General features: G+C 48.1%; 7 non-coding genes and 3 pseudogenes across 7 annotated transcripts; all 10 read right to left on the bottom strand.

Annotated features, from left to right (window-relative positions):
• Positions 1-179, bottom strand: LOC142704379 (U2 spliceosomal RNA; annotated as a pseudogene; the record flags this gene model as incomplete).
• Positions 180-1,473: 1,294 nt separating this feature from the next.
• LOC142704458 (U2 spliceosomal RNA) lies at positions 1,474-1,664 on the bottom strand. Its single transcript, XR_012867913.1, has one exon. It is a non-coding gene; the product is annotated as a U2 spliceosomal RNA (small nuclear RNA).
• Positions 1,665-2,962: 1,298 nt separating this feature from the next.
• LOC142704457 (U2 spliceosomal RNA) lies at positions 2,963-3,153 on the bottom strand. The gene has a single exon (XR_012867912.1). It is a non-coding gene; the product is annotated as a U2 spliceosomal RNA (small nuclear RNA).
• A 1,294-nt stretch (positions 3,154-4,447) lies between these two features.
• Positions 4,448-4,638, bottom strand: LOC142704456 (U2 spliceosomal RNA). The gene has a single exon (XR_012867911.1). It is a non-coding gene; the product is annotated as a U2 spliceosomal RNA (small nuclear RNA).
• A 1,298-nt stretch (positions 4,639-5,936) lies between these two features.
• LOC142704455 (U2 spliceosomal RNA) lies at positions 5,937-6,127 on the bottom strand. Its single transcript, XR_012867910.1, has one exon. It is a non-coding gene; the product is annotated as a U2 spliceosomal RNA (small nuclear RNA).
• Positions 6,128-7,421: 1,294 nt separating this feature from the next.
• LOC142704453 (U2 spliceosomal RNA) lies at positions 7,422-7,612 on the bottom strand. Its single transcript, XR_012867908.1, has one exon. It is a non-coding gene; the product is annotated as a U2 spliceosomal RNA (small nuclear RNA).
• A 1,298-nt stretch (positions 7,613-8,910) lies between these two features.
• On the bottom strand, positions 8,911-9,085 carry LOC142704381 (U2 spliceosomal RNA; annotated as a pseudogene).
• Positions 9,086-14,644: 5,559 nt separating this feature from the next.
• On the bottom strand, positions 14,645-14,746 carry LOC142704403 (U2 spliceosomal RNA; annotated as a pseudogene).
• A 1,298-nt stretch (positions 14,747-16,044) lies between these two features.
• On the bottom strand, positions 16,045-16,235 carry LOC142704452 (U2 spliceosomal RNA). The gene has a single exon (XR_012867907.1). It is a non-coding gene; the product is annotated as a U2 spliceosomal RNA (small nuclear RNA).
• A 1,298-nt stretch (positions 16,236-17,533) lies between these two features.
• LOC142704395 (U2 spliceosomal RNA) lies at positions 17,534-17,732 on the bottom strand. Its single transcript, XR_012867866.1, has one exon. It is a non-coding gene; the product is annotated as a U2 spliceosomal RNA (small nuclear RNA).
• Between the last annotated feature and the right edge of the window lie 6,068 nt (positions 17,733-23,800).

The raw sequence follows: 23,800 nt of genomic DNA, 5'->3' as shown, positions 1-23,800 counted from the left end.
GGTCCTGGAAATACTGCAATACCAGGTCAATGCGTGGAGTGGACAGAGCAAGCTCTATTTCCATCTCCCTGTTCTAAAAATCCATTTAATATATGGTCCCCAGATAGGGGACGTATCAGATATTAAACTGATAAGAACAGATACTACACTTGATCTTAGCCAAAAGGCCGAGAAGCGATAACCCGAGCGGCCCTTGCCTTGCCCGAGCCTGTCCCATACTGCTGTTCACCCCTTGCAGCGATTCAGCCTACTCCTAGGCAATTCCATGGGGCCCTGCAGGCTCACACACATTTACAGCTACTAAGCGGGAGGTGAATAAAGGCCGGAGAGGAAGCCAGACAGGATTTGCTTCTTTTGCTTGCACCACAATGCAGTGCTGAAAGAGGAGGAATCTACATAAAAACGCCTTCCTGGCAACGCCCAAATGCCCTCCTGCCATGCAGATAAACACTGGCAGCGGCAGCAAGTGCATGCCCACAGCCACCCCTTGTTCCTTCACACCTTGTATCAGCTTTAATCCAGTCCTGTGCTGCCTGCTGAGCAGCACTGAACAACACTGCCTGGGCCCAGGCTTTTATCTCTGAGGCAGGCCCCATTATGATGTCAGAAAGCTGGCTCTGGAATCCTGAGGGCTCCACTATGACACGTGCAAAGTTCCGTCTGAACTTTATATAAGACTGTGAGGCTCAGTCAGTCACTCAGTGTTGCCTGAGAGGGCAACACTGCAACAGCCGGCCGCCAGGCTGTCTTTTTTTTGCACATTTATTTGCCTCCAGGAGGCCACAAGAGGGAGACAAGGGACTGCAAAATGGAAAATAGGCATCCACCAACTTTACAGACAACTTCTCTTTGCTCCTACAACCTCCATCCTTGCACAGTTTGTTATTCTTCCAGGTAACATAGTAACAAATCCAAATTGCTGCTCTCTTTGTAGGCAAGCAAGGGTTTGTTGCAACTGCAATTCTTACTTCTTCTTGAAATGTAGGGACGACAGTACATTCCATCACATCCACCTAGTGTACACAGGTAGGTCCATTGTGGCGGGTAGGCGGCTGGCTGCTTTAATGGCTGTTTGCTGTTCCCCTACTCCACTCCACTCCACTATTTGACTGTGGTGCTGCATCAATCAGTGGCTGGCTCAGGTGCAGCTCTTTAACTTACTAGGAGGGAGGGAGGGAGGGAGGGCGGAGAGAAGACAAGGAAGGTGAATGAGCTGTTCCAATGTGAAATGCCGGAAACACAGAAACACAGAAGACACACACACACCACACACACACACACACAACAAGAGGTGGCAATGTATTCATTAATTGCATTTAATAAATGAGCTCATTATCACACATGACTGTACAAATGCATTGTCCAACAGGTGTTGAAATAATGGGATTAAAAGGGGAGATCCCTTCAGAAAGACAGAAACAATGGCAAAGAGAAAAAACACTTTTGGAATCTGATTTTAGTCAACACATAAGGGAAGGGTGCACCGGTCCTGGAAATACTGCAATACCAGGTCAATGCGTGGAGTGGACAGAGCAAGCTCTATTTCCATCTCCCTGTTCTAAAAATCCATTTAATATATGGTCCCCAGATAGGGGACGTATCAGATATTAAACTGATAAGAACAGATACTACACTTGATCTTAGCCAAAAGGCCGAGAAGCGATAACCCGAGCGGCCCTTGCCTTGCCCGAGCCTGTCCCATACTGCTGTTCACCCCTTGCAGCGATTCAGCCTACTCCTAGGCAATTCCATGGGGCCCTGCAGGCTCACACACATTTACAGCTACTAAGCGGGAGGTGAATAAAGGCCGGAGAGGAAGCCAGACAGGATTTGCTTCTTTTGCTTGCACCACAATGCAGTGCTGAAAGAGGAGGAATCTACATAAAAACGCCTTCCTGGCAACGCCCAAATGCCCTCCTGCCATGCAGATAAACACTGGCAGCGGCAGCAAGTGCATGCCCACAGCCACCCCTTGTTCCTTCACACCTTGTATCAGCTTTAATCCAGTCCTGTGCTGCCTGCTGAGCAGCACTGAACAACACTGCCTGGGCCCAGGCTTTTATCTCTGAGGCAGGCCCCATTATGATGTCAGAAAGCTGGCTCTGGAATCCTGAGGGCTCCACTATGACACGTGCAAAGTTCCGTCTGAACTTTATATAAGACTGTGAGGCTCAGTCAGTCACTCAGTGTTGCCTGAGAGGGCAACACTGCAACAGCCGGCCGCCAGGCTGTCTTTTTTTTGCACATTTATTTGCCTCCAGGAGGCCACAAGAGGGAGACAAGGGACTGCAAAATGGAAAATAGGCATCCACCAACTTTACAGACAACTTCTCTTTGCTCCTACAACCTCCATCCTTGCACAGTTTGTTATTCTTCCAGGTAACATAGTAACAAATCCAAATTGCTGCTCTCTTTGTAGGCAAGCAAGGGTTTGTTGCAACTGCAATTCTTACTTCTTCTTGAAATGTAGGGACGACAGTACATTCCATCACATCCACCTAGTGTACACAGGTAGGTCCATTGTGGCGGGTAGGCGGCTGGCTGCTTTAATGGCTGTTTGCTGTTCCCCTACTCCACTCCACTCCACTATTTGACTGTGGTGCTGCATCAATCAGTGGCTGGCTCAGGTGCAGCTCTTTAACTTACCTAGGAGGGAGGGAGGGAGGGAGGGAGGGCGGAGAGAAGACAAGGAAGGTGAATGAGCTGTTCCAATGTGAAATGCCGGAAACACAGAAACACAGAAGACACACACACACACACACACACACACACAACAAGAGGTGGCAATGTATTCATTAATTGCATTTAATAAATGAGCTCATTATCACACATGACTGTACAAATGCATTGTCCAACAGGTGTTGAAATAATGGGATTAAAAGGGGAGATCCCTTCAGAAAGACAGAAACAATGGCAAAGAGAAAAAACACTTTTGGAATCTGATTTTAGTCAACACATAAGGGAAGGGTGCACCGGTCCTGGAAATACTGCAATACCAGGTCAATGCGTGGAGTGGACAGAGCAAGCTCTATTTCCATCTCCCTGTTCTAAAAATCCATTTAATATATGGTCCCCAGATAGGGGACGTATCAGATATTAAACTGATAAGAACAGATACTACACTTGATCTTAGCCAAAAGGCCGAGAAGCGATAACCCGAGCGGCCCTTGCCTTGCCCGAGCCTGTCCCATACTGCTGTTCACCCCTTGCAGCGATTCAGCCTACTCCTAGGCAATTCCATGGGGCCCTGCAGGCTCACACACATTTACAGCTACTAAGCGGGAGGTGAATAAAGGCCGGAGAGGAAGCCAGACAGGATTTGCTTCTTTTGCTTGCACCACAATGCAGTGCTGAAAGAGGAGGAATCTACATAAAAACGCCTTCCTGGCAACGCCCAAATGCCCTCCTGCCATGCAGATAAACACTGGCAGCGGCAGCAAGTGCATGCCCACAGCCACCCCTTGTTCCTTCACACCTTGTATCAGCTTTAATCCAGTCCTGTGCTGCCTGCTGAGCAGCACTGAACAACACTGCCTGGGCCCAGGCTTTTATCTCTGAGGCAGGCCCCATTATGATGTCAGAAAGCTGGCTCTGGAATCCTGAGGGCTCCACTATGACACGTGCAAAGTTCCGTCTGAACTTTATATAAGACTGTGAGGCTCAGTCAGTCACTCAGTGTTGCCTGAGAGGGCAACACTGCAACAGCCGGCCGCCAGGCTGTCTTTTTTTTGCACATTTATTTGCCTCCAGGAGGCCACAAGAGGGAGACAAGGGACTGCAAAATGGAAAATAGGCATCCACCAACTTTACAGACAACTTCTCTTTGCTCCTACAACCTCCATCCTTGCACAGTTTGTTATTCTTCCAGGTAACATAGTAACAAATCCAAATTGCTGCTCTCTTTGTAGGCAAGCAAGGGTTTGTTGCAACTGCAATTCTTACTTCTTCTTGAAATGTAGGGACGACAGTACATTCCATCACATCCACCTAGTGTACACAGGTAGGTCCATTGTGGCGGGTAGGCGGCTGGCTGCTTTAATGGCTGTTTGCTGTTCCCCTACTCCACTCCACTCCACTATTTGACTGTGGTGCTGCATCAATCAGTGGCTGGCTCAGGTGCAGCTCTTTAACTTACCTAGGAGGGAGGGAGGGAGGGAGGGCGGAGAGAAGACAAGGAAGGTGAATGAGCTGTTCCAATGTGAAATGCCGGAAACACAGAAACACAGAAGACACACACACACACACACACACACACACAACAAGAGGTGGCAATGTATTCATTAATTGCATTTAATAAATGAGCTCATTATCACACATGACTGTACAAATGCATTGTCCAACAGGTGTTGAAATAATGGGATTAAAAGGGGAGATCCCTTCAGAAAGACAGAAACAATGGCAAAGAGAAAAAACACTTTTGGAATCTGATTTTAGTCAACACATAAGGGAAGGGTGCACCGGTCCTGGAAATACTGCAATACCAGGTCAATGCGTGGAGTGGACAGAGCAAGCTCTATTTCCATCTCCCTGTTCTAAAAATCCATTTAATATATGGTCCCCAGATAGGGGACGTATCAGATATTAAACTGATAAGAACAGATACTACACTTGATCTTAGCCAAAAGGCCGAGAAGCGATAACCCGAGCGGCCCTTGCCTTGCCCGAGCCTGTCCCATACTGCTGTTCACCCCTTGCAGCGATTCAGCCTACTCCTAGGCAATTCCATGGGGCCCTGCAGGCTCACACACATTTACAGCTACTAAGCGGGAGGTGAATAAAGGCCGGAGAGGAAGCCAGACAGGATTTGCTTCTTTTGCTTGCACCACAATGCAGTGCTGAAAGAGGAGGAATCTACATAAAAACGCCTTCCTGGCAACGCCCAAATGCCCTCCTGCCATGCAGATAAACACTGGCAGCGGCAGCAAGTGCATGCCCACAGCCACCCCTTGTTCCTTCACACCTTGTATCAGCTTTAATCCAGTCCTGTGCTGCCTGCTGAGCAGCACTGAACAACACTGCCTGGGCCCAGGCTTTTATCTCTGAGGCAGGCCCCATTATGATGTCAGAAAGCTGGCTCTGGAATCCTGAGGGCTCCACTATGACACGTGCAAAGTTCCGTCTGAACTTTATATAAGACTGTGAGGCTCAGTCAGTCACTCAGTGTTGCCTGAGAGGGCAACACTGCAACAGCCGGCCGCCAGGCTGTCTTTTTTTTGCACATTTATTTGCCTCCAGGAGGCCACAAGAGGGAGACAAGGGACTGCAAAATGGAAAATAGGCATCCACCAACTTTACAGACAACTTCTCTTTGCTCCTACAACCTCCATCCTTGCACAGTTTGTTATTCTTCCAGGTAACATAGTAACAAATCCAAATTGCTGCTCTCTTTGTAGGCAAGCAAGGGTTTGTTGCAACTGCAATTCTTACTTCTTCTTGAAATGTAGGGACGACAGTACATTCCATCACATCCACCTAGTGTACACAGGTAGGTCCATTGTGGCGGGTAGGCGGCTGGCTGCTTTAATGGCTGTTTGCTGTTCCCCTACTCCACTCCACTCCACTATTTGACTGTGGTGCTGCATCAATCAGTGGCTGGCTCAGGTGCAGCTCTTTAACTTACCTAGGAGGGAGGGAGGGAGGGAGGGAGGGCGGAGAGAAGACAAGGAAGGTGAATGAGCTGTTCCAATGTGAAATGCCGGAAACACAGAAACACAGAAGACACACACACACACACACACACACACACAACAAGAGGTGGCAATGTATTCATTAATTGCATTTAATAAATGAGCTCATTATCACACATGACTGTACAAATGCATTGTCCAACAGGTGTTGAAATAATGGGATTAAAAGGGGAGATCCCTTCAGAAAGACAGAAACAATGGCAAAGAGAAAAAACACTTTTGGAATCTGATTTTAGTCAACACATAAGGGAAGGGTGCACCGGTCCTGGAAATACTGCAATACCAGGTCAATGCGTGGAGTGGACAGAGCAAGCTCTATTTCCATCTCCCTGTTCTAAAAATCCATTTAATATATGGTCCCCAGATAGGGGACGTATCAGATATTAAACTGATAAGAACAGATACTACACTTGATCTTAGCCAAAAGGCCGAGAAGCGATAACCCGAGCGGCCCTTGCCTTGCCCGAGCCTGTCCCATACTGCTGTTCACCCCTTGCAGCGATTCAGCCTACTCCTAGGCAATTCCATGGGGCCCTGCAGGCTCACACACATTTACAGCTACTAAGCGGGAGGTGAATAAAGGCCGGAGAGGAAGCCAGACAGGATTTGCTTCTTTTGCTTGCACCACAATGCAGTGCTGAAAGAGGAGGAATCTACATAAAAACGCCTTCCTGGCAACGCCCAAATGCCCTCCTGCCATGCAGATAAACACTGGCAGCGGCAGCAAGTGCATGCCCACAGCCACCCCTTGTTCCTTCACACCTTGTATCAGCTTTAATCCAGTCCTGTGCTGCCTGCTGAGCAGCACTGAACAACACTGCCTGGGCCCAGGCTTTTATCTCTGAGGCAGGCCCCATTATGATGTCAGAAAGCTGGCTCTGGAATCCTGAGGGCTCCACTATGACACGTGCAAAGTTCCGTCTGAACTTTATATAAGACTGTGAGGCTCAGTCAGTCACTCAGTGTTGCCTGAGAGGGCAACACTGCAACAGCCGGCCGCCAGGCTGTCTTTTTTTTGCACATTTATTTGCCTCCAGGAGGCCACAAGAGGGAGACAAGGGACTGCAAAATGGAAAATAGGCATCCACCAACTTTACAGACAACTTCTCTTTGCTCCTACAACCTCCATCCTTGCACAGTTTGTTATTCTTCCAGGTAACATAGTAACAAATCCAAATTGCTGCTCTCTTTGTAGGCAAGCAAGGGTTTGTTGCAACTGCAATTCTTACTTCTTCTTGAAATGTAGGGACGACAGTACATTCCATCACATCCACCTAGTGTACACAGGTAGGTCCATTGTGGCGGGTAGGCGGCTGGCTGCTTTAATGGCTGTTTGCTGTTCCCCTACTCCACTCCACTCCACTATTTGACTGTGGTGCTGCATCAATCAGTGGCTGGCTCAGGTGCAGCTCTTTAACTTACCTAGGAGGGAGGGAGGGAGGGAGGGCGGAGAGAAGACAAGGAAGGTGAATGAGCTGTTCCAATGTGAAATGCCGGAAACACAGAAACACAGAAGACACACACACACACACACACACACACACAACAAGAGGTGGCAATGTATTCATTAATTGCATTTAATAAATGAGCTCATTATCACACATGACTGTACAAATGCATTGTCCAACAGGTGTTGAAATAATGGGATTAAAAGGGGAGATCCCTTCAGAAAGACAGAAACAATGGCAAAGAGAAAAAACACTTTTGGAATCTGATTTTAGTCAACACATAAGGGAAGGGTGCACCGGTCCTGGAAATACTGCAATACCAGGTCAATGCGTGGAGTGGACAGAGCAAGCTCTATTTCCATCTCCCTGTTCTAAAAATCCATTTAATATATGGTCCCCAGATAGGGGACGTATCAGATATTAAACTGATAAGAACAGATACTACACTTGATCTTAGCCAAAAGGCCGAGAAGCGATAACCCGAGCGGCCCTTGCCTTGCCCGAGCCTGTCCCATACTGCTGTTCACCCCTTGCAGCGATTCAGCCTACTCCTAGGCAATTCCATGGGGCCCTGCAGGCTCACACACATTTACAGCTACTAAGCGGGAGGTGAATAAAGGCCGGAGAGGAAGCCAGACAGGATTTGCTTCTTTTGCTTGCACCACAATGCAGTGCTGAAAGAGGAGGAATCTACATAAAAACGCCTTCCTGGCAACGCCCAAATGCCCTCCTGCCATGCAGATAAACACTGGCAGCGGCAGCAAGTGCATGCCCACAGCCACCCCTTGTTCCTTCACACCTTGTATCAGCTTTAATCCAGTCCTGTGCTGCCTGCTGAGCAGCACTGAACAACACTGCCTGGGCCCAGGCTTTTATCTCTGAGGCAGGCCCCATTATGATGTCAGAAAGCTGGCTCTGGAATCCTGAGGGCTCCACTATGACACGTGCAAAGTTCCGTCTGAACTTTATATAAGACTGTGAGGCTCAGTCAGTCACTCAGTGTTGCCTGAGAGGGCAACACTGCAACAGCCGGCCGCCAGGCTGTCTTTTTTTTGCACATTTATTTGCCTCCAGGAGGCCACAAGAGGGAGACAAGGGACTGCAAAATGGAAAATAGGCATCCACCAACTTTACAGACAACTTCTCTTTGCTCCTACAACCTCCATCCTTGCACAGTTTGTTATTCTTCCAGGTAACATAGTAACAAATCCAAATTGCTGCTCTCTTTGTAGGCAAGCAAGGGTTTGTTGCAACTGCAATTCTTACTTCTTCTTGAAATGTAGGGACGACAGTACATTCCATCACATCCACCTAGTGTACACAGGTAGGTCCATTGTGGCGGGTAGGCGGCTGGCTGCTTTAATGGCTGTTTGCTGTTCCCCTACTCCACTCCACTCCACTATTTGACTGTGGTGCTGCATCAATCAGTGGCTGGCTCAGGTGCAGCTCTTTAACTTACCTAGGAGGGAGGGAGGGAGGGAGGGAGGGCGGAGAGAAGACAAGGAAGGTGAATGAGCTGTTCCAATGTGAAATGCCGGAAACACAGAAACACAGAAGACACACACACACACACACACACACACACAACAAGAGGTGGCAATGTATTCATTAATTGCATTTAATAAATGAGCTCATTATCACACATGACTGTACAAATGCATTGTCCAACAGGTGTTGAAATAATGGGATTAAAAGGGGAGATCCCTTCAGAAAGACAGAAACAATGGCAAAGAGAAAAAACACTTTTGGAATCTGATTTTAGTCAACACATAAGGGAAGGGTGCACCGGTCCTGGAAATACTGCAATACCAGGTCAATGCGTGGAGTGGACAGAGCAAGCTCTATTTCCATCTCCCTGTTCTAAAAATCCATTTAATATATGGTCCCCAGATAGGGGACGTATCAGATATTAAACTGATAAGAACAGATTTTTTGATTGAAAAATGCTTTATTGACAATCAATCGTCATCATACAAACATTACTGCGACGCAGCGCAAGCCATGAAGCAGCAAATAATAAATAATAACAGTCGTCAAACATAACATGACAGTATAATACACAGTACAGGCTAGCCTATGCTATACATTACACCACATGCTACACTAACATTCTTGCATTCACTAAAGCCAAACAACAAAGCATTACAGACAAGTGATGGGATAGGGGAGTGGGTAGGAGGGGATAGGGAAGGGGGAAATCACAGGCCCGAAGCTTTATTGAAAGACAACACACAAGAAGGGAGAGTGGGGGGAAGGGGAGTATCAGTCCTCTTCCTCATCGACGTCCGGGCTGTCCCAGGTGGAATAGTCTCTGAGCAGGCTGTGGATCAGCCTGCGGCAGTCCTGGACGGACACACTCTCTCTCCGCAAAATCAGACGGTTCCTGGCAAACCATATAGCGTCCTTAAAGCAGTTCATAAGGCGCCAGGCTTCCTGGATTGCTCCATCCGTGGTATTCCCAGGAAATAGTCCATAAAGTACCGAGCGGTACGACAGTCTGTTCCTGGGTACTGAGTCCTTGAGTTCATGTTCCAAGGCTTTCAACAGACCCTGTGCAAAGGGGCACTGCCAGAAAATGTGCAAAGATGTTTCCTCCGTGAAGGGGCACCTGGGGCAGTACCGGGTCTTGCACAGGTTGCGGGCATGCATGAATGACCTAAGAGGCAGTCCTCCCTGGATGGCCATCCATGAAATGTCCTTGTGCCCGTTGGTCAACCTGCCAGATGACACGTTAGTCCAAACAGTCTCCAACGTGTCGGCATGAAGCCCTGGAACAGACTCCAGTGAGTCCTTTGCTCTGATGTGCTTGTGGATCGTCTTAGGTTTCCACAAGTCGGGCTTAAGACCCTCCAGTTGATGCTCCCTCACGAACCGGACGACATCTCCGTAGAACCAGGGAGCGTGCCAGTTGTAAGGGAAGGAGCTGTCCCACTTGTCCCAGCCAAAACCTCGCCAGAGGGGAAGGAGGAAGTAGCGGGACATGGCCTTGCCCGCAGAGCCGTTTGCTGTCCTCAGAGTCCTACGAACACAGTCACATACAAAAGCGATCCGCAGCAGAGTGGGAATGTCGGGTATACCCTTCCCACCTTTGCGGGGCTCCTTGTACATAACAGTCCGCTTTACTCTGTCCATTTTCGAGCCCCAGATGAAGCGAAACACAGTCCTGGTAATGGCCCTCGAGACGGTGGCAAGAGGGGGCCATGCCTGTGCAGTGTATTGTAGCACAGGCAAGACTTCGTTACGCAGGACCATTGCTTTGCCCTCAATAGTGAGTTGTCTGAGGCTCCACAGTCCGATCCTTTGGTTGACTTTGGCCAAGCGTTCTTCCCACGACTTTAGGGCTGCACCTTCCTTACCGAACCAGACTCCCAGAATTTTGATGAAGTCCGGCTTGATAGTAAACGGGAAGGAGGCAGGAGAAGGCAGGTACCACTTTCCGAAGAGCATGGCTTCCGACTTCCCGCAGTTGACTTTTGCCCCTGAAGCGCGTCCGAACTCCTCACAGGTCTGGACGAGTGCAGTCACCGAACTCTGGTCAGCGCAGAAGACGGTCACGTCGTCCATGTACAGCGAGCATTTGACCTCGAAGTGTCCTGGACCTGGTGCGGTGATCCCTCTGATCTCTCCATTCTGCCGGATAGCCTCTGCGAAGAGCTCTATAACACAAACAAAAAGGAGAGGTGAAAGAGGACAGCCTTGTCTAACCCCCGACGATACAGGAAAGGGGTCAGTCTTCCAGCCGTTCACCAGCACCGAGCTGTAAATGTCGCAATACATCAGGTTAACATACAAACAGAACAACCTGCCAAGCCGCAGCCTACGCAGAGCCTTACCCATGAATTCGTGAGAGACCCGGTCAAAAGCCTTCTCCTGATCCAGACTGACCAGGGCCGCGTGTGTACGGCGGCTTTGCATGTAATGCACCGTGTCCCTCACCAGGGCAAGACTGTCGGCCACCCTACGGCCAGGAATGCCGCAGGTTTGGTCCGATCCGATGATCTGTCCGATGACAACCTTCAGTCTGTTGGCCAATACTTTAGCGAGGATCTTGTAGTCCACGTTCAGGAGAGAGATGGGACGCCAGTTTTTCAGGTCACATCTCTCCCCCTTCCGCTTATACAAGATCGTGATCATGCCTTCTCTCAAGGACGGTGGCATTCTACCCTCCACCACCATCTCCTCATAGAGCTCCAGCAGGTCCGGACTGATCAAGTCCCCCAGCGCTACATAGAGCTCTGCTGGGAGACCATCACTGCCCGGGGTCCTGCCGGGTCTGAAGGATTTAGCGGCAGAGAGCAGTTCCTCCACCGTCAGGGGTACATCCATAGCCTCCGTACCTGCAGGATCAAGATGATTAGTGATACCTGACAGGAATTTATCGGCGGCTTCGGGGTCAGTGGTTTTCCGGGAGTAGAGGCTTCGGTAGTAGTCTGTGACGACTCCCATCACCTCCTTCTTCCCAGAATGCATGTTTCCGGTCTCATCTCGAAGTTCCTTCAGGGGCGTGTGGCCGGCATGGAGTTTCCTGAAAAAGAACGAGTTACATTTCTCACCCTTCTCCAGGTTCTCCACCTTGGAACGAAAGACAATTCGCTTGGATTCCTCCTCAAAGTGCCTTTTCAGGCCCTTTTTGGCTTCCTCCAGCTCCTTCCTGACGTCCCAGCCGCATTGAAGGAGGTCTTGCAGGGATCGCAGCTGACGCTGCATCTCTCTGAAGTCTCTCTTCCTCTCACACGCCTGTTGACGACTTTTTGCCTGAAAGAAACAACGAAATTCAACTTTAACATATTCCCACCAGTCACAGGTTTTGTCAAAGAAAACTTTATCATTCCTCCAAACAATATAGGCGTCTCTAAGTTCCGCCAGTACCTCCTCTCTTTCCAGCAGGGCACAATTCAGCTTCCAGGAGCCAGGGCCGGGAGGAAAACCGTGGCCGATGGCACCCTGGAAGAGAATGGCCCTGTGGTCAGAGAAGAAGCAGGGGACCATGGAGTGCCCATGCTGCTTGACTGCCCGGGAGGTGAACACAAAGTCAATCCGAGAACGAAGTGAGCCATCGGGTCGGCTCCATGAATAGTTCACAGAGCCAATCCCCATGGAGCCCACAACGTCCTGCAAGGATGCTTCGGTTACCATCTCGATAAGCAGTTTGGAACTGACATCCAGTTTGATTGAAGTGCCGGAACTTCGTCCATCCTCTTCGATGGGGCAGTTGAAGTCCCCGGCCATCACCACTGCCCTAGTGGTGGCGAGCTGGGTCCGCAGGGTCTGGAATAGTTCCAGGCGCTCAGCCTTCATAGGGGGAGCGTACACGTTGATGAGCCTAATCGGCTCTCCTGCCCAGGAACCGTCTACGACCAACAAGCGGCCGCAGGCGAGCTCCTGGACAGAGTCAACAGTAAATACGCTTCCCCTGATCAGGATGGCAACCCCTGCAGACTTACAGTCGCCCCCACCAGACCAGTAGGACGGGCCATGGGTCCACTGCCTGGCCAGATGATGGTATGACCTGGAAGAGGGGAGAGTACATTCCTGCAGCATAAATACATCACTCGACTGCTTGGAAAGAAAAGTTAGCACCATCTGACATCTAGTCCTATCTCTAACACTCCTCACATTGAGGCTAAAGATGTTAAGTTTAGCAGCCATGGGGGAGAATAAAGAAGGTTAGTGCAAACGATACACCTTAGTTACCAGTCCGGTCGGGCGGATCCTCCTCTCCTGGCGGGTCCGAAAGATCCAGCAGGCCCTCTGACAAAAACTGTTCCAGGATTGTAGCCACCTGGATGTCTGTTGTGAAGTCGATGACCTCAGGTTCAGACACGAGTTCCTCCACCATCTGCTCCATTTCCTCCTGCTGCGCAAGGGAATCTTCGCAGATTTCCACGACTTGTCGCTTTGAGGACTCAGCAGCTGGGCTGTCCCTCACCTTTCTCTTCCTCTGGATGGCACCTGAGGAGACAAGAGGGGGAAAATCCTCCAGGGAGAGGACTCCAGCAGCTGGAGGGGAAGATGTTAGTGCTGCTGGAGCTGGGGAGAAGGGAGGCTGGGTTGGGAGAGGTGCAGGTGACAGGACCACTGAGATGGGTGGGTAGGAGAAGGTGAGAGCCTCAGTGGGGGTGACAGGGGTTGGGGACGGGGGGGTGGGGAGGGCCGGGCGAGGGAGGGTGGGAAGGGTAGGGCGAGGGGGGGCCGGGAGACGGGGGGGAGGGACTGTCGTCTTCTTACCATCCTTCTTATTCCCGGTCTTCTGCGCCGCTGGAGCTCTGGCTGGGGCGGGGTTCCCTCTGGCCGGAGCTTTCGCCGCTACAGTTGCCCAGGATCGATCCCTCTTCGGGCAGTCCTTGTAGGAGTGGGCTGCTTGTCCGCAGAGGTTGCACATTGTCCGTTTCGGGCAGTCTTTGGTCTCGTGTCCTGTTACCCGGCAGTTCTTGCAGGCGTCCTCCTTGCAGTCCTTCACCGAATGACCCTTCTTGCTGCATCTCCTGCAGATCTGCGGCATGTCCGGGTAGTAGATGAGGCCGTAGGAGTTGCCCAGCGAGAATGACTGGGGCAGGTGTTGGAGGCCGTCTTCCGCGCTGGAATCCTTGTTCAGTCGGACGATTACCGACCACTTGCCAGTCCAGAAGCCGAGTCCGTTCAGGATGTGGGTGGGTTCCCTCACCACTGTGCAGAACCGCTTCAGGAGCGTGGTGATGTCTTTGCCGGGGGTGTGTGGGTTCCGCATTGAGACCGTCACCCGCCTTTCCTCTCTTTGGACAGGGCAGTTGCCCACAAAGCGAGAGAAAGGGGATTCAGGCCTCGCCGCTTTCACCATCTCCCAGTACCTTCTGCAGATGTTGATCGAAGCGAAGGTCACGAAGAACATCCCGGTCATGAAGGCCTGGATGCTGATGGTCTCCGGCTTAGCGAAGCCCTGGTCCAGGAGCATCTTCTGGCAGAACACTTCTTCCGTCATGTCCGGCACTCTCCCGTCCACCTCCTTCAGCTTCAGGGCCACCGTCTGCTTCATCCAGGGCTCCAGGGTTGGAGCAGCCTGGTTCGGCTTCCTGGTGGCCTGTTGGCTTGAGGAGGCTTCAGGAGGAGATGTCCTGGCCTGGGCCGGCTCACCTGGTCCATCAGCCTTCTTCTTCTGGGTGGCAGGGTTGCTGGTTGAGGCCATGGCTTCTTCCAGCTGTTCCTGTCGCTTGGGGAGGATCTTCGATAGCTCTTTCCCGAAGGGGGCGGAGCTATGCAAATCTTCTCCTTGCTGGCCGAGGTTCTTCCACGAAATTTCTTCCGCAGCGGTTCCTCGTCGAGCTTCTTCTGCGGCCGAGCTTCTTCAAAGATCCCCTTCAGCAGCGGCTCTTCTCCGAAGGTCTCTGTCGCAGTTCTCCTTCTTCTTCCCGGCAGCGATCTCCCGGAGCTTCTTCCCCGATGGCGGCTTCTCCCTTCTGGATCGTCGTCTTCGCTGGTTCTTCTCCGCAGTTCGTCGCCGGCTTCGTCTGGAACGCTCTTGGATCGCTAAGCTAGTGTTTATAGCCCCCAGTGGTTCTCCGAGCTATCTATCCTTACAAGGACTGATAAGAACAGATACTACACTTGATCTTAGCCAAAAGGCCGAGAAGCGATAACCCGAGCGGCCCTTGCCTTGCCCGAGCCTGTCCCATACTGCTGTTCACCCCTTGCAGCGATTCAGCCTACTCCTAGGCAATTCCATGGGGCCCTGCAGGCTCACACACATTTACAGCTACTAAGCGGGAGGTGAATAAAGGCCGGAGAGGAAGCCAGACAGGATTTGCTTCTTTTGCTTGCACCACAATGCAGTGCTGAAAGAGGAGGAATCTACATAAAAACGCCTTCCTGGCAACGCCCAAATGCCCTCCTGCCATGCAGATAAACACTGGCAGCGGCAGCAAGTGCATGCCCACAGCCACCCCTTGTTCCTTCACACCTTGTATCAGCTTTAATCCAGTCCTGTGCTGCCTGCTGAGCAGCACTGAACAACACTGCCTGGGCCCAGGCTTTTATCTCTGAGGCAGGCCCCATTATGATGTCAGAAAGCTGGCTCTGGAATCCTGAGGGCTCCACTATGACACGTGCAAAGTTCCGTCTGAACTTTATATAAGACTGTGAGGCTCAGTCAGTCACTCAGTGTTGCCTGAGAGGGCAACACTGCAACAGCCGGCCGCCAGGCTGTCTTTTTTTTGCACATTTATTTGCCTCCAGGAGGCCACAAGAGGGAGACAAGGGACTGCAAAATGGAAAATAGGCATCCACCAACTTTACAGACAACTTCTCTTTGCTCCTACAACCTCCATCCTTGCACAGTTTGTTATTCTTCCAGGTAACATAGTAACAAATCCAAATTGCTGCTCTCTTTGTAGGCAAGCAAGGGTTTGTTGCAACTGCAATTCTTACTTCTTCTTGAAATGTAGGGACGACAGTACATTCCATCACATCCACCTAGTGTACACAGGTAGGTCCATTGTGGCGGGTAGGCGGCTGGCTGCTTTAATGGCTGTTTGCTGTTCCCCTACTCCACTCCACTCCACTATTTGACTGTGGTGCTGCATCAATCAGTGGCTGGCTCAGGTGCAGCTCTTTAACTTACCTAGGAGGGAGGGAGGGAGGGAGGGAGGGCGGAGAGAAGACAAGGAAGGTGAATGAGCTGTTCCAATGTGAAATGCCGGAAACACAGAAACACAGAAGACACACACACACACACACACACACACACAACAAGAGGTGGCAATGTATTCATTAATTGCATTTAATAAATGAGCTCATTATCACACATGACTGTACAAATGCATTGTCCAACAGGTGTTGAAATAATGGGATTAAAAGGGGAGATCCCTTCAGAAAGACAGAAACAATGGCAAAGAGAAAAAACACTTTTGGAATCTGATTTTAGTCAACACATAAGGGAAGGGTGCACCGGTCCTGGAAATACTGCAATACCAGGTCAATGCGTGGAGTGGACAGAGCAAGCTCTATTTCCATCTCCCTGTTCTAAAAATCCATTTAATATATGGTCCCCAGATAGGGGACGTATCAGATATTAAACTGATAAGAACAGATACTACACTTGATCTTAGCCAAAAGGCCGAGAAGCGATAACCCGAGCGGCCCTTGCCTTGCCCGAGCCTGTCCCATACTGCTGTTCACCCCTTGCAGCGATTCAGCCTACTCCTAGGCAATTCCATGGGGCCCTGCAGGCTCACACACATTTACAGCTACTAAGCGGGAGGTGAATAAAGGCCGGAGAGGAAGCCAGACAGGATTTGCTTCTTTTGCTTGCACCACAATGCAGTGCTGAAAGAGGAGGAATCTACATAAAAACGCCTTCCTGGCAACGCCCAAATGCCCTCCTGCCATGCAGATAAACACTGGCAGCGGCAGCAAGTGCATGCCCACAGCCACCCCTTGTTCCTTCACACCTTGTATCAGCTTTAATCCAGTCCTGTGCTGCCTGCTGAGCAGCACTGAACAACACTGCCTGGGCCCAGGCTTTTATCTCTGAGGCAGGCCCCATTATGATGTCAGAAAGCTGGCTCTGGAATCCTGAGGGCTCCACTATGACACGTGCAAAGTTCCGTCTGAACTTTATATAAGACTGTGAGGCTCAGTCAGTCACTCAGTGTTGCCTGAGAGGGCAACACTGCAACAGCCGGCCGCCAGGCTGTCTTTTTTTTGCACATTTATTTGCCTCCAGGAGGCCACAAGAGGGAGACAAGGGACTGCAAAATGGAAAATAGGCATCCACCAACTTTACAGACAACTTCTCTTTGCTCCTACAACCTCCATCCTTGCACAGTTTGTTATTCTTCCAGGTAACATAGTAACAAATCCAAATTGCTGCTCTCTTTGTAGGCAAGCAAGGGTTTGTTGCAACTGCAATTCTTACTTCTTCTTGAAATGTAGGGACGACAGTACATTCCATCACATCCACCTAGTGTACACAGGTAGGTCCATTGTGGCGGGTAGGCGGCTGGCTGCTTTAATGGCTGTTTGCTGTTCCCCTACTCCACTCCACTCCACTATTTGACTGTGGTGCTGCATCAATCAGTGGCTGGCTCAGGTGCAGCTCTTTAACTTACCTAGGAGGGAGGGAGGGAGGGAGGGAGGGCGGAGAGAAGACAAGGAAGGTGAATGAGCTGTTCCAATGTGAAATGCCGGAAACACAGAAACACAGAAGACACACACACACACACACACACACACACAACAAGAGGTGGCAATGTATTCATTAATTGCATTTAATAAATGAGCTCATTATCACACATGACTGTACAAATGCATTGTCCAACAGGTGTTGAAATAATGGGATTAAAAGGGGAGATCCCTTCAGAAAGACAGAAACAATGGCAAAGAGAAAAAACACTTTTGGAATCTGATTTTAGTCAACACATAAGGGAAGGGTGCACCGGTCCTGGAAATACTGCAATACCAGGTCAATGCGTGGAGTGGACAGAGCAAGCTCTATTTCCATCTCCCTGTTCTAAAAATCCATTTAATATATGGTCCCCAGATAGGGGACGTATCAGATATTAAACTGATAAGAACAGATTTTTTTTTTTTTTTTTTTTTTTTTTTTTTTTTTTTATTAAACCATTCAGGTTTTTTTGAATAAAACCGAGAACTGTAGTTGTCCAAACCACCTCTCTATTTTTCAAAAAATCTCATCACTCTGGTTCATTATTTTATTTTTCCATCAAATACAAGATAAATCAAACAAAATTCCTCAAACTAAATACCTCCATTTCAACATTCGCCATATCCCTTCCGCATCCATACCTCTTTCTAGATCCCATTTATAATAAAAATACAACTTAGCCAATACCATACTAACCACATCCTCAATCTCAAATACTTCTCTTTTATACACATTCAAATTCCGTGTATTCCACAATACCTCTTTCACACAAGTCAAAAAAATCCACAACACTCTATCCTTTTCACTACCCAAACTACACAAACCAAACAAGACAATTTCATACGTCAAAACCTTCAAACCAGTCAATTCTTCACACAACCCACTCAACTTTTTCCAAACATCCTTTGCATGCTTACACGACCAAAACACATGACTCACATCCTCATCATCCCCACAACCTTCTCTCGGACACCTTTCAGACGCAACCAAACCTCTTCTTTTCTGAACACTCCTTACAGGCAACACTCCATGTACCGACATCCATAACAAATCTTTCTGCTTATTTGACACATCATACGTAACAATCTTCTTCCACACAGACTTAGACTCCATCGAATTCAAACCATTTACAGAACACATCACATTATTCATACACATACTTCTCACAACATTCTTTTCACTCAAAAATCTCTCCATTCTTACATCCTCTAGCTGGAACTTTTTAATAAATTTTTCAACATACAAATACCACCCTGTGCACTGAAAAGCAATTGGTTTACATAAATTACGTTTGTCCCATCTTAGACGCTGAATCACCGTTCCAGCTAAATACTTCGACATTCTGGAAGCCTTGGATTCTTTAAATAAAAGCTCTACAAAAAAACGTACACAATTAATTCCAATGAAAATCTCCAAATTTGGGAAATCCAAGCCTCCATTACGTCTGCTTTTCATTAGAATTTCTCTCCTTGCCTTCTCAATCCCGCTCCCCCATAAAAAAAGGAACAAAACTCTATTCACTTTTTTTAACATAACAACAGCAGGAGGAAAAACCAGAGCGACATATAAAATCATAGGAAGAATAATGCTTTTGACTATTAAAACCTTCCCCGAAAAAGAAAGATCCCTCATTCTCCACATTTCCAACTTTCTCACAATCCTACCACCTAACTCATCCCAACTTTCTCTCCCTTTCAACTCATCATCAAACACAATACCCAAAATTTTCACACTATTCACCTGTTCCATATCAGGATCACTCACCCGCTCATTACTGAAAAAAAATTTAAATTTGCTCTTACCCCAATTTATTTTAAAAGCAGACGCAATACAAAACATATTTACAATCAACTTCACTCTGGACATATCATACACTGAATCACACAATACACAAATATCATCCATATATCCCAAAGCTTTCACACGCTTTCCATCACACCCGGGCACCACCAAACCTTTCACAACCTTATCATTTCTAATCATTTGCAACAATGGTTCAATCGCACAAATAAAAAGGATGGGAGACAACGGACAACCCTGTCGCACACCAGACATAATATTAAATGATTCTGAAAAAAACCCATTCACCTGCACACAACTCTTTGCATTCGCATATAATTTCTTCAACAAACTCACAAACTGAACCGGAAAACCCATTCTCCCTAATACTTTGAACAAAAACACATGCGCCACACGATCAAACGCTTTCTCAAAATCTAACGCACACACAATCACCTTCTTATTCCGACCCTTACAATCCTCAAGCATGTCCCGCACCAACGCCACGTTTTCATGCAATTTCCTTTTCGGTACCGCACATACCTGATCCTCATCAATCACACACCCAATCACATCTCTCATACGATTCGCAATCAGCTTGGCAAAAATTTTATAATCCGTATTAAGCAAAGTAATTGGTCGCCAGTTTTCTAACCGTCTCTTATCTCCTTTTTTATGCAACAAAACTACCATACCCTTCTTCATCACATCACACATATTAGTCCCAGAAAACAACACTCTCATAACATCTATAACATCCTTCCCAATTATATCCCAATATTTCCCATAGAAATCAGCTGGTATTCCATCGATCCCTGGAGACTTATTTTTAGCCATACTTCCCACCACATCTTTTACTTCACCATCCATAATCTCACCAAGCAAAAACGCACATTCACTTTCAGGAACAAAATTACACACAATATCCAAAAACTCCTCATCATCACCCAAATCACATTTCTTCACATCATACAGTTGTTTATAAAAATCAGACACCACATCAATCACATCCTTACCAAACACCTCTTTATCATCCTTATCCAATAACACATTCATTCCACTTTTTCCACCACACATTTTTTTAAAGAAAAATCTAGTGCATTTCTCGTGATTATCTCTAACCTCCACCTTAGACCTAAATATTATTTCTTTCCCTTTCTCACGAAACCACTCCTTAATATCTTTTTTTGTTTTTTCTAAATCGTGTCTTACATCCATACCCAAATTTTTACATTGATGAAGGAACGTCATCCGCATGTTAAAGCGTGAATATTCTAATCTTTTCCTTCTCGCTCTTCTATACCCTATCTGTCTAAAAAACCCACCAATCTTTTTTTTCACCCATACCCACCATTCACACACATTAGAGAAAGAACTTTTCTTCCTAACCCAAAACCCATATTTTTTCCCAAACCTAGTTTTTACCCTTTCATCACTCAGAAAACTGACATTCATCTTCCATACCCCTCTACCATAAAAGAAATTATTTATAACAAAAACCCCCAACAAACACTCGTGATCTGAAAACCACACTCTCTCCTGCGCATAATCGACACATTTCATTGCTGAAGTAGAAAAAAAGAAAAAGTCCAGACGAGAATCCGTTCTTCCGTCATCGGCATGGTAAGTAAATGGACCTGGTTTCCTGGTGACAGCGTCCTGCAAAGCAAAGTCCTGCAAAATTTTATTCCACAAACTTCCGGTAGCGTCCACATTAGACTCTGTGGATCCAGCTCGGGCCTGCTTCTCCAGGATACAGTTAATATCACCGACAATAATAACAGGAACTTTACCATGTAGAAAAAATTTTAAACTATCAAAAAGTGCCAACCTATCAGTTTTCACAGCATGGCCATAGATATTGATTAGCCTAAACTGCCACCCCTTATAGGATAGTAACACGCAGACACATCTTCCTTCCTGTATAATTTGAGTCTGTTTGATGACAAACTCATTATTTTTGAAGAGAATGCCAATTCCATCATTCCTATTTGTGGAAGAAAAGGACCAAATTGCTTCCCCAAACTTCCATTCTTCTTTCCTAGGCATTTTTGATAAACCACATTCTTGTACGCAAACAATGTCACTGCCCTTAGAGGCCAAAAAGTCCAGGACTGCAGCCCGCTTGTGAGCAGAGGAGAACACCCGTACATTTTGTGAGACAATCTTTAATCTCAAAGACATGCGGGCATAGTATGGTTAGTGGAAAAGAAAGCCATGAGAAAACCAGAACATATCACGTCCCAGGGAAATACATAGCTCTTTCCAGATTCGCCACATTGGCTTCACTGAGGAAACCTTCCCCAGGAGAGCTGGGTACTTCTGAGGCCACCTCAGATGACTTAGGGCTACAACTAGAGTCACTGTCCAGCAATGAGAAAGGATTTGCATGAGCAGAATCTTCCAACAAACCTATCTTCAGTCTCTTCACCGCCTTTCCAGACTTCCCCCTTTTTGATACAACTTTGTGGAAAATTTCCGCACTAGTGGCACTAGGCATCCTGGCCTCCTTCTCGTCCTCCTCCGATATTGACCACTCCACTTTAGCTGAGTCTTCCGTTTTTGACTCTGGGCTAGAGAAAGACAAAATTTGCATACTTGCACCATTATCAGGGTATGCACACCCACTAGGTGGCGCTGTGTCTTCACCTTCCATAGGTATAACCACAGGTGTCTCATCAACAGTTGGCTCTGCTGGAGGGACCACACCCAACTCCATGCTATCAGTATGTGAGGTTAGAACCTCTCCTAATCCAGCTTTCCCAGGGTCCTGAGAAGCAGCCACAGAAACACTGCCAGCAGGCTCTGAAATTACATCAGAAGAGGCAGCAAGGGAACCTGTTGTTCTCACCTGTCTGCCCCATGTCCTTCTCTCTTGCCCTAAGAAGGGAAACACCTTTGGGCATTTTCTACAGGTATGACCAGGCAAACCACAAATGTCACACCTGGATGGGGAAATACATGCACTAGCCTCATGTCCTGTTTCTTTACAATTCCTGCATACCTTGCCTTTGCATGCATCTTTGGTATGCCCGTAGGAAAAACATGATCTACAAAAGCATGGCATATCTTGGTAGTAAAGATATCCCTTATTACCACCAATTGAAAAATTAGCAGGAGGATTCATCACTCCTCCAATACAGCTGGAGTCAGGTTTCAGCCTGACCCAGTACTTGATATCACCATTGAAAACTCCCCATAGATTCTTCTGCTCCACACCACCTCTAACATGGGTACAGTAGTGAGCTAAAAAGGCCCTAACCAGCCTTCTATCCAGAAATGGGTTATACATGTGGATTGTGATACATTTCTCCACTGCTGAAAAAAGAGGTTGCACTTCAATAGATGTTAAAGCCTCATGCATGTGTTCCTCCTTGAGCAACTGAAAAACATTTAGACAGTAGGCGGCCTCAAAAAAGGATACGTCATACGTAGAAATATTACTGAAAGCTTGGATACAGAATACCTCTACCAACTTAACTCCAGCCAGGTCCAGAAGGATGTTCTCAATGATGTGCCCAGTATCCACTTCGTCTCTCCTCTGCTCATTTACCACAAAACGAATAGTATTCCGCACAGCTGCCATCTTGATATGGAATGCCCAACGGCACGGTGATCGCTCCCAAAAACGTCGGAGAGGACTCCACGAAAGACCGAACCCCCGGCCCAGACCAGGCAATAAACCTGATCTGAGCCAAAAGGCCGAGAAGCGATAACCCGAGCGGCCCTTGCCTTGCCCGAGCCTGTCCCATACTGCTGTTCACCCCTTGCAGCGATTCAGCCTACTCCTAGGCAATTCCATGGGGCCCTGCAGGCTCACACACATTTACAGCTACTAAGCGGGAGGTGAATAAAGGCCGGAGAGGAAGCCAGACAGGATTTGCTTCTTTTGCTTGCACCACAATGCAGTGCTGAAAGAGGAGGAATCTACATAAAAACGCCTTCCTGGCAACGCCCAAATGCCCTCCTGCCATGCAGATAAACACTGGCAGCGGCAGCAAGTGCATGCCCACAGCCACCCCTTGTTCCTTCACACCTTGTATCAGCTTTAATCCAGTCCTGTGCTGCCTGCTGAGCAGCACTGAACAACACTGCCTGGGCCCAGGCTTTTATCTCTGAGGCAGGCCCCATTATGATGTCAGAAAGCTGGCTCTGGAATCCTGAGGGCTCCACTATGACACGTGCAAAGTTCCGTCTGAACTTTATATAAGACTGTGAGGCTCAGTCAGTCACTCAGTGTTGCCTGAGAGGGCAACACTGCAACAGCCGGCCGCCAGGCTGTCTTTTTTTTGCACATTTATTTGCCTCCAGGAGGCCACAAGAGGGAGACAAGGGACTGCAAAATGGAAAATAGGCATCCACCAACTTTACAGACAACTTCTCTTTGCTCCTACAACCTCCATCCTTGCACAGTTTGTTATTCTTCCAGGTAACATAGTAACAAATCCAAATTGCTGCTCTCTTTGTAGGCAAGCAAGGGTTTGTTGCAACTGCAATTCTTACTTCTTCTTGAAATGTAGGGACGACAGTACATTCCATCACATCCACCTAGTGTACACAGGTAGGTCCATTGTGGCGGGTAGGCGGCTGGCTGCTTTAATGGCTGTTTGCTGTTCCCCTACTCCACTCCACTCCACTATTTGACTGTGGTGCTGCATCAATCAGTGGCTGGCTCAGGTGCAGCTCTTTAACTTACCTAGGAGGGAGGGAGGGAGGGAGGGCGGAGAGAAGACAAGGAAGGTGAATGA

Source organism: Rhinoderma darwinii, unplaced genomic scaffold, assembly GCF_050947455.1.
Source record: "Rhinoderma darwinii isolate aRhiDar2 unplaced genomic scaffold, aRhiDar2.hap1 Scaffold_3317, whole genome shotgun sequence".
NCBI classification, from domain to species: domain Eukaryota; kingdom Metazoa; phylum Chordata; class Amphibia; order Anura; family Rhinodermatidae; genus Rhinoderma; species Rhinoderma darwinii.
This window is presented reverse-complemented; position numbering and strand designations above follow the sequence as displayed.